This window comes from Danio rerio, chromosome 8 (genome assembly GCF_049306965.1).
Source record: "Danio rerio strain Tuebingen ecotype United States chromosome 8, GRCz12tu, whole genome shotgun sequence".
NCBI lineage: Eukaryota > Metazoa > Chordata > Actinopteri > Cypriniformes > Danionidae > Danio > Danio rerio.
Genome location: NC_133183.1, coordinates 32,914,752 through 32,924,055, shown reverse-complemented (window position 1 = coordinate 32,924,055; position 9,304 = coordinate 32,914,752).

Sequence of the window (9,304 nt, the reverse complement as noted above, 5' to 3'; positions counted from 1 at the left end):
ATGTTTTAGAAAAAAACAGAACAAAAAAGCTAATTCTTGTGATATTGTACTGCAGAAATTGCTGTAGCAATCCTGTGATATTTAGCTGTGTTGGTATTACCACACAAAAACAACAGAGAAACCACATACTTCATCCAATGGTAAATTCCTGTGAAATTTCACTGCAGAAAGTGCTGTAGTAATCCTGTCATATTTAGCTTTGCTCATTTTTTTGTGTGGTAAATTTATGTTGTACTGCTGAAATACCACAGGATTACCACAGGACATTTTTGTAAATCCGGTCGCACACCAGAAGCGAACTTAAGTCCACCTTTTGTGCTACAGAAAAGCCCAACAGTTTGTAACGACATAAGGGCATGTGCTAACTATAGACAATATTTTAAATGTCATCCTCTAGTATTAATTATCATAAAAATTCACATTTTCAAAAGAACTCCTCGTATTATAGTAAAACAGATAGTGAAGGGTTAACTAGTGAGTCTTTTCGTCATTTTATTTGATTTCTTTTTTATTACTACAGGTTTGGAACAACATGAGGATCAGATTATTTATTATTATTATTATTAATTTATTTTTTTTGCTTTGGATGAAGTTTTTATATTTTTATTGTTTTTATTCAATGATATGTGCATGATTGTGATAAATGTAGGCAGTTCCTTTGAAAATATGCCATTGACCAGGGATGTCAAATTCCTGGAGGGCCGCAGCCCAGCAGAATTTAGTTCCAGCCCTGCTTCAACACACTACCTTTAGATTTAGTTTGATCAGGTGTGTTTAATTAGTATAACTGCAGTGTTACCCTGTAGATTGTGCAGTAAATAACTGTAAAATAGCCAGTGTTTTGCTGTAATAAAAGGAAACAGTATTTTACTGTAAAAGGAGTAGACTTTGTATGAAATTGTGTAGTGCAAAGAATAAATTACAGTAATTTATTTTATGTACTCATTACAACTTTGACAATAAATAGCAAATTACTGTTCAACCATTACCGTCCCATCCACTCTGATGCTTTATGTTGCTAATTATAGAGACGTGCATTTTGAAGGCTGAAAACAATGATTTGGGCATCACCACACACTCCCACAGGCTGTCTGTCTTAAAAAGTTTTCAGAAAATGCTGGCCCTTTAAGGGAGTCAGGTGTTTGATTTGTTTACTGCTGAGTGTGCTTCATTCTCTGTCCATCAATTCAGATGTAGAGTCTGATATGTTTTAGGCTTTAAATAAGAATCTACAATGAGTAAGTAAAATGTGTTCAAATGTTTTTGAGGGTTTCTAAAATAAGGCTGTGTTTTAAGTTATATTGTTGTTATCTTGAACTGTGTACTTGAAAGCTACATTGTTAGCTAGTTAGCCCCTCCTCGTATAACTTCTTACATTTATTGTATATTGCATACTGCCATAATGTACAGATGTTAACAGTTTTATGTATCTTTCTGGCAACTAAGCCAAAATTAAATTCCATCGCCTCAGTAAGGTAACATGTGCACAGAAATCATTACAGGGAATCACAAAAACATATGATACACTTAACCATCCACACACAAAAGCTCCACTGTCAGCTCCCAGGTTGTGAGTTTGTTGCTAAGTATTTTTCAGAGCTGTGTTTCCACCTATGAATTTATATTAGAAACAATAGAAAAAATTTTAGAAGGCAAATTTTAAAATAACAGTAAGTATATGTGACATGTTAAATATATAGTATAATTTGCTGGTTTTAAACATACAGAATAATAATAAATATAGTTATGAAACAACCATAACACCAAATGTTAAATAATGAAAGTACATTTATAACAACTATTTATTTGTTAGACTTCTGTATTGTCAAACCATGTTGCATACAAATGCATTCAACAGACTTATATGACAGTGCATTGCTGTAGAGGACAAATAAAACACGAGACAGGTGTTTAGAAAGAGTATAGTTTATTTAGTTTGACATGCAAACTTATCTAAACAAGACACACTTTCAGAAAACAGCCCGGAAACATTATAATGCGCGCGCTCGTGAATATAACCCGCGGTTGTCTTCAACTGTTGTCTTCAATAGTCCTTCTTTGCTCAACAACTGAGCTGAAAAACAAAGCAAAACATTACAACAGTCAGACATGGAGCAAAGAGCATAGAATTACCAAGAGGCGACACTCTACAATTTGGGAAACAATAACGCGCTTTTTGAATAATATAAATAAATAAAAAGCAGCTGCTTTCCATCGCGACAGCAATGACGAGCGATCGCTATCACTTGAAACTGGCGGAATCCGGGTCTGTTGCTCTTGGTCATTCTAAGCTCTTTGCTAAAGGTTTAATCATAACAGTTACCATGGTTTCTATTTCAAACTATAGTAAACTAAAGTTTGAAACTATAGTTTAAAATAGAAGATGAGTGGGCCTCGCTACTCCCACCCACCATAACCCTCGCAGCGAGGTCCCACTACCGGCCGCCCGTGTTTCCCCGAGGGTCCTCGGGGGTTATGTTCTCCCTGCCTAGGGCTCAAAGGCCGCCTCGCTGACAGAGCACACGAGCTTTATAGGAATGCATATGCAAATTTTTACAAGGCACGTCACTGTTGTCTCGCTGTCATGGCGAGCGCTGAGGAGGGCTCACCTGATTGGACCACAGAGACTCAGGAATCTGCGTCAGGGCGAGTTGCCGTCTGCTGTGGACAAAAATATATTAAATATATTTAATATATATATTTTTACGTTTTTGGTGCTGTGTAATATTCTGAGATACTTTATACGGTTCCTTTTACAGCATCCATGGTGTAAATTAAGCGTTTCCGGCGAATTGAATGCCAATGCAAAATCCGGTGCGTTTAAGGTCTGTTTTCTTTCAAAATCAGCGATCTCCACAAGCTGAGTGATATCCGATTTAAAGTGGGTCTCAGATTGTACAAGAAGCACTGCATTAAATTACATTTCCCCCGCCATATCCTTATAATATGAGCAATATATTTTACCCCAGTATATTCAATGGAGCTTCTGCGTTAGCCTGCCGATTCTGACGGGCGCGTGGGAGTAAACAGCTTTTTGTCTCGTTTTACGCTTGAGCAACTAAATAAATGCAAAAGTTTATTTAACTGAATGTATGTTAATGACATTACAACATCGATGCTGTATAAGGAACCGTATAAAATGGGAAAAAAAAGTTCACAATAACAGGTCACCGGAAGTGTATCAGCATGGAAACAGCACTAGCTCGGCATATACCCTATTTAAATAGGAACTTATATACATCTAATATATCTAGAAAACTACAGGAGTATTACATACTAAGCAACAGAATCCTGTGGTGCCACAGAAATGTTTAAGTGATACCACACACTACCACAAGAATACCGCAGGAGTATTACATACTGTACAACACAGAATCCTGTGGTAAAACATCCCAAAAAAAACAACAAAGTACTACACAATCATCACATGGTTTTTGTTTTGTACATTTGATGGTTTACCACATGAAATACCACATGCTACCACAAAAATATTACAGGAATATAACAGTAATACCACACGCTCTACCACAAGAATATCCCAGGAATATTACATATTGTATAACAGAATCCTGTGGTAAATACTACCACAATATGAAAGTGATACACTACCACAAGAATACTACAGGAGTATCACATACTGTACAGCACAGAATCATGTGGTAAAACGTCCCAAAAAACAACAAAGTACTACACAGTTACCACATAACATTTGATGGTTTACCACATAGAATACCGCAGGTAATGTTTGTAATGGAGGGTGTCGGTCATCTTGTTGTTTCAATTGCAAATTTATTCCAGTACACAAACATTTGCACACTGAAAAGTTTTTACAATAAATATGAATACATGTGATGTTACTTTGTAAGAATAGGTATTTCTTAATTAAACGACTTAAATGCAGAACATACTGATTTTACCTTGCACTGAGAAAAAAAAAAAATGTTTTAGAAAAAAACAGAACAAAAAAGCTAATTCTTGTGATATTGTACTGCAGAAATTGCTGTAGCAATCCTGTGATATTTAGCTGTGTTGGTATTACCACACAAAAACAACAGAGAAACCACATACTTCATCCAATGGTAAATTCCTGTGAAATTTCACTGCAGAAAGTGCTGTAGTAATCCTGTCATATTTAGCTTTGCTCATTTTTTTGTGTGGTAAATTTATGTTGTACTGCTGAAATACCACAGGATTACCACAGGACATTTTTGTAAATCCGGTCGCACACCAGAAGCGAACTTAAGTCCAACTTTTGTGCTACAGAAAAGCCCAACAGTTTGTAACGACATAAGGGCATGTGCTAGCTAGACAATATTTTAAATGTCATCCTCTAGTATTAATTATCATAAAAATTCACATTTTCAAAAGAACTCCTCGTATTATAGTAAAACAGATAGTGAAGGGTTAACTAGTGAGTCTTTTCGTCATTTTATTTGATTTCTTTTTTATTACTAAAGGTTTGGAACAACATGAGGATCAGATTATTTATTATTATTATTATTAATTTATTTTTTTTGCTTTGGATGAAGTTTTTATATTTTTATTGTTTTTATTCAATGATATGTGCATGATTGTGATAAATGTAGGCAGTTCCTTTGAAAATATGCTATGTACCAGGGATGTCAAACTCCTGGAGGGCCGCAGCCCAGCAGAATTTAGTTCCAGCCCTGCTTCAACACACTACCTTTAGATTTAGTTTGATCAGGTGTGTTTAATTAGTATAACTGCAGTGTTACCCTGTAGATTGTGCAGTAAATAACTGTAAAATAGCCAGTGTTTTGCTGTAATAAAAGGAAACAGTATTTTACTGTAAAAGGAGTAGACTTTGTATGAAATTGTGTAGTGCAAAGAATAAATTACAGTAATTTATTTTATGTACTCATTACAACTTTGACAATAAATAGCAAATTACTGTTCAACCATTACCGTCCCATCCACTCTGATGCTTTATGTTGCTAATTATAGAGACGTGCATTTTGAAGGCTGAAAACAATGATTTGGGCATCACCACACACTCCCACAGGCTGTCTGTCTTAAAAAGTTTTCAGAAAATGCTGGCCCTTTAAGGGAGTCAGGTGTTTGATTTGTTTACTGCTGAGTGTGCTTCATTCTCTGTCCATCAATTCAGATGTAGAGTCTGATATGTTTTAGGCTTTAAATAAGAATCTACAATGAGTAAGTAAAATGTGTTCAAATGTTTTTGAGGGTTTCTAAAATAAGGCTGTGTTTTAAGTTATATTGTTGTTATCTTGAACTGTGTACTTGAAAGCTACATTGTTAGCTAGTTAGCCCCTCCTCGTATAACTTCTTACATTTATTGTATATTGCATACTGCCATAATGTACAGATGTTAACAGTTTTATGTATCTTTCTGGCAACTAAGCCAAAATTAAATTCCATCGCCTCAGTAAGGTAACATGTGCACAGAAATCATCACAGGGAATCACAAAAACATATGATACACTTAACCATCCACACACAAAAGCTCCACTGTCAGCTCCCAGGTTGTGAGTTTGTTGCTAAGTATTTTTCAGAGCTGTGTTTCCACCTATGAATTTATATTAGAAACAATAGAAAAGTTTGTTGTCATGAGATTTTTTAAGTAAATAATAATTATAACAATAAAATATTGGATTCTTTGGTTTTTCGGTGTTGCCGACTTTATTTTTGTTTATATAATTATTTGTAACTTTTTATTGAGAATTGAGTTTTTAATTATTTTAAACTTTAACATTTAAAATAATTAGTTTTTTTTTTTTTTTTTTTTTTGCATGGTCAGCATTGAGGAGAGAGTAACACATTTCACCGCAGCACTTTGTGTGTGTGTGTGTGCATGTGTGTATAATACCTATACCTGCTGCAGTCAACCTAAAACCTACAGTAGGTTGACATAAAACCAAAACAACACCCATTCTTGTCTTAGGACATTTTATTTGGCAAATTTTAAAATAACAGTAAGTATATGTGACATGTTAAATATATAGTATAATTTGCTGGTTTTAAACATACAGAATAATAATAAATATAGTTATGAAACAACCATAACACCAAATGTTGACTAATGAAAGTACATTTATAACAACTATTTATTTGTTAGACTTCTGTATTGTCAAACCATGTTGCATACAAATGCATTCAACAGACTTATATGACAGTGCATTGCTGTAGAGGACAAATAAAACACGAGACAGGTGTTTAGAAAGAGTATGGTTTATTTAGTTTGACATGCAAACTTATCTAAACAAGACACACTTTCAGAAAACAGCCCGGAAACATTATAATGCGCGCGCTCGTGAATATAACCCGCGGTTGTCTTCAACTGTGTTCTTCAATAGTCCTTCTTTGCTCAACAACTGAGCTGAAAAACAAAGCAAAACATTACAACAGTCAGACATGGAGCAAAGAGCATAGAATTACCAAGAGGCGACACTCTACAATTTGGGAAACAATAACGCGCTTTTTGAATAATATAAATAAATAAAAAGCAGCTGCTTTCCATCGCGACAGCAATGACGAGCGATCGCTATCACTTGAAACTGGCGGAATCCGGGTCTGTTGCTCTTGGTCATTCTAAGCTCTTTGCTAAAGGTTTAATCATAACAGTTACCATGGTTTCTATTTCAAACTATAGTAAACTAAAGTTTGAAACTATAGTTTAAAATAGAAGATGAGTGGGCCTCGCTACTCCCACCCACCATAACCCTCGCAGCGAGGTCCCACTACCGGCCGCCCGTGTTTCCCCGAGGGTCCTCGGGGGTTATGTTCTCCCTGCCAAGGGCTCAAAGGCCGCCTCGCTGACAGAGCACACGAGCTTTATAGGAATGCATATGCAAATTTTTACAAGGCACGTCACTGTTGTCTCGCTGTCATGGCGAGCGCTGATGAGGGCTCACCTGATTGGACCACAGAGACTAAGGAATCTGCGTCAGGGCGAGTTGCCGTCTGCTGTGGACATAAATATATTTAATATATATATTTTTACGTTTTTGGTGCTGTGTAATATTCTGAGATACTTTATACGGTTCCTTTTACAGCATCCATGGTGTAAATTAAGCGTTTCCGGCGAATTGAATGCCAATGCAAAATCCGGTGCGTTTAAGGTCTGTTTTCTTTCAAAATCAGCGATCTCCACAAGCTGAGTGATATCCAATTTAAAGTGGGTCTCAGATTGTACAAGAAGCACTGCATTAAATTACATTTCCCCCGCCATATCCTTATAATATGAGCAATATATTTTACCCCAGTATATTCAATGGAGCTTCTGCGTTAGCCTGCCGATTCTGACGGGCGCGTGCGAGTAAACAGCTTTTTGTCTCGTTTTACGCTTGAGCAACTAAATAAATGCAAAAGTTTATTTAACTGAATGTATGTTAATGACATTACAACATCGATGCTGTATATGGAACCGTATAAAATGGAAAAAAAAAATTCACAATAACAGGTCACCGGAAGTGTATCAGCATGGAAACAGCACTAGCTCGGCATATACCCTATTTAAATAGGAACTTATATACATCTAATATATCTAGAAAACTACAGGAGTATTACATACTAAGCAACAGAATCCTGTGGTGCCACAGAAATGTTTAAGTGATACCACACACTACCACAAGAATACCGCAGGAGTATTACATACTGTACAACACAGAATCCTGTGGTAAAACATCCCAAAAAAAAACAACAAAGTACTACACAATCATCACATGGTTTTTCTTTTGTACATTTGATGGTTTACCACATGAAATACCACATGCTACCACAAAAATATTACAGGAATATAACAGTAATACCACACGCTCTACCACAAGAATATCCCAGGAATATTACATATTGTATAACAGAATCCTGTGGTAAATACTACCACAATATGAAAGTGATACACTACCACAAGAATACTACAGGAGTATCACATACTGTACAGCACAGAATCATGTGGTAAAACGTCCCAAAAAACAACAAAGTACTACACAGTTACCACATAACATTTGATGGTTTACCACATAGAATACCGCAGGTAATGTTTGTAATGGAGGGTGTCGGTCATCTTGTTGTTTCAATTGCAAATTTATTCCAGTACACAAACATTTGCACACTGAAAAGTTTTTACAATAAATATGAATACATGTGATGTTACTTTGTAAGAATAGGTATTTCTTAATTAAACGACTTAAATGCAGAACATACTGATTTTACCTTGCACTGAGAAAAAAAAAATGTTTTAGAAAAAAACAGAACAAAAAAGCTAATTCTTGTGATATTGTACTGCAGAAATTGCTGTAGCAATCCTGTGATATTTAGCTGTGTTGGTATTACCACACAGAAACAACAGAGAAACCACATACTTCATCCAATGGTAAATTCCTGTGAAATTTCACTGCAGAAAGTGCTGTAGTAATCCTGTCATATTTAGCTTTGCTCATTTTTTTGTGTGGTAAATTTATGTTGTACTGCTGAAATACCACAGGATTACCACAGGACATTTTTGTAAATCCGGTCGCACACCAGAAGCGAACTTAAGTCCAACTTTTGTGCTACAGAAAAGCCCAACAGTTTGTAACGACATAAGGGCATGTGCTAGCTATAGACAATATTTTAAATGTCATCCTCTAGTATTAATTATCATAAAAATTCACATTTTCAAAAGAACTCCTCGTATTATAGTAAAACAGATAGTGAAGGGTTAACTAGTGAGTCTTTTCGTCATTTTATTTGATTTCTTTTTTATTACTACAGGTTTGGAACAACATGAGGATCAGATTATTTATTATTATTATTATTAATTTATTTTTTTTGCTTTGGATGAAGTTTTTATATTTTTATTGTTTTTATTCAATGATATGTGCATGATTGTGATAAATGTAGGCAGTTCCTTTGAAAATATGCTATGTACCAGGGATGTCAAACTCCTGGAGGGCCGCAGCCCAGCAGAATTTAGTTCCAGCCCTGCTTCAACACACTACCTTTAGATTTAGTTTGATCAGGTGTGTTTAATTAGTATAACTGCAGTGTTACCCTGTAGATTGTGCAGTAAATAACTGTAAAATAGCCAGTGTTTTGCTGTAATAAAAGGAAACAGTATTTTACTGTAAAAGGAGTAGACTTTGTATGAAATTGTGTAGTGCAAAGAATAAATTACAGTAATTTATTTTATGTACTCATTACAACTTTGACAATAAATAGCAAATTACTGTTCAACCATTACCGTCCCATCCACTCTGATGCTTTATGTTGCTAATTATAGAGACGTGCATTTTGAAGGCTGAAAACAATGATTTGGGCATCACCACACACTCCCACAGGCTGT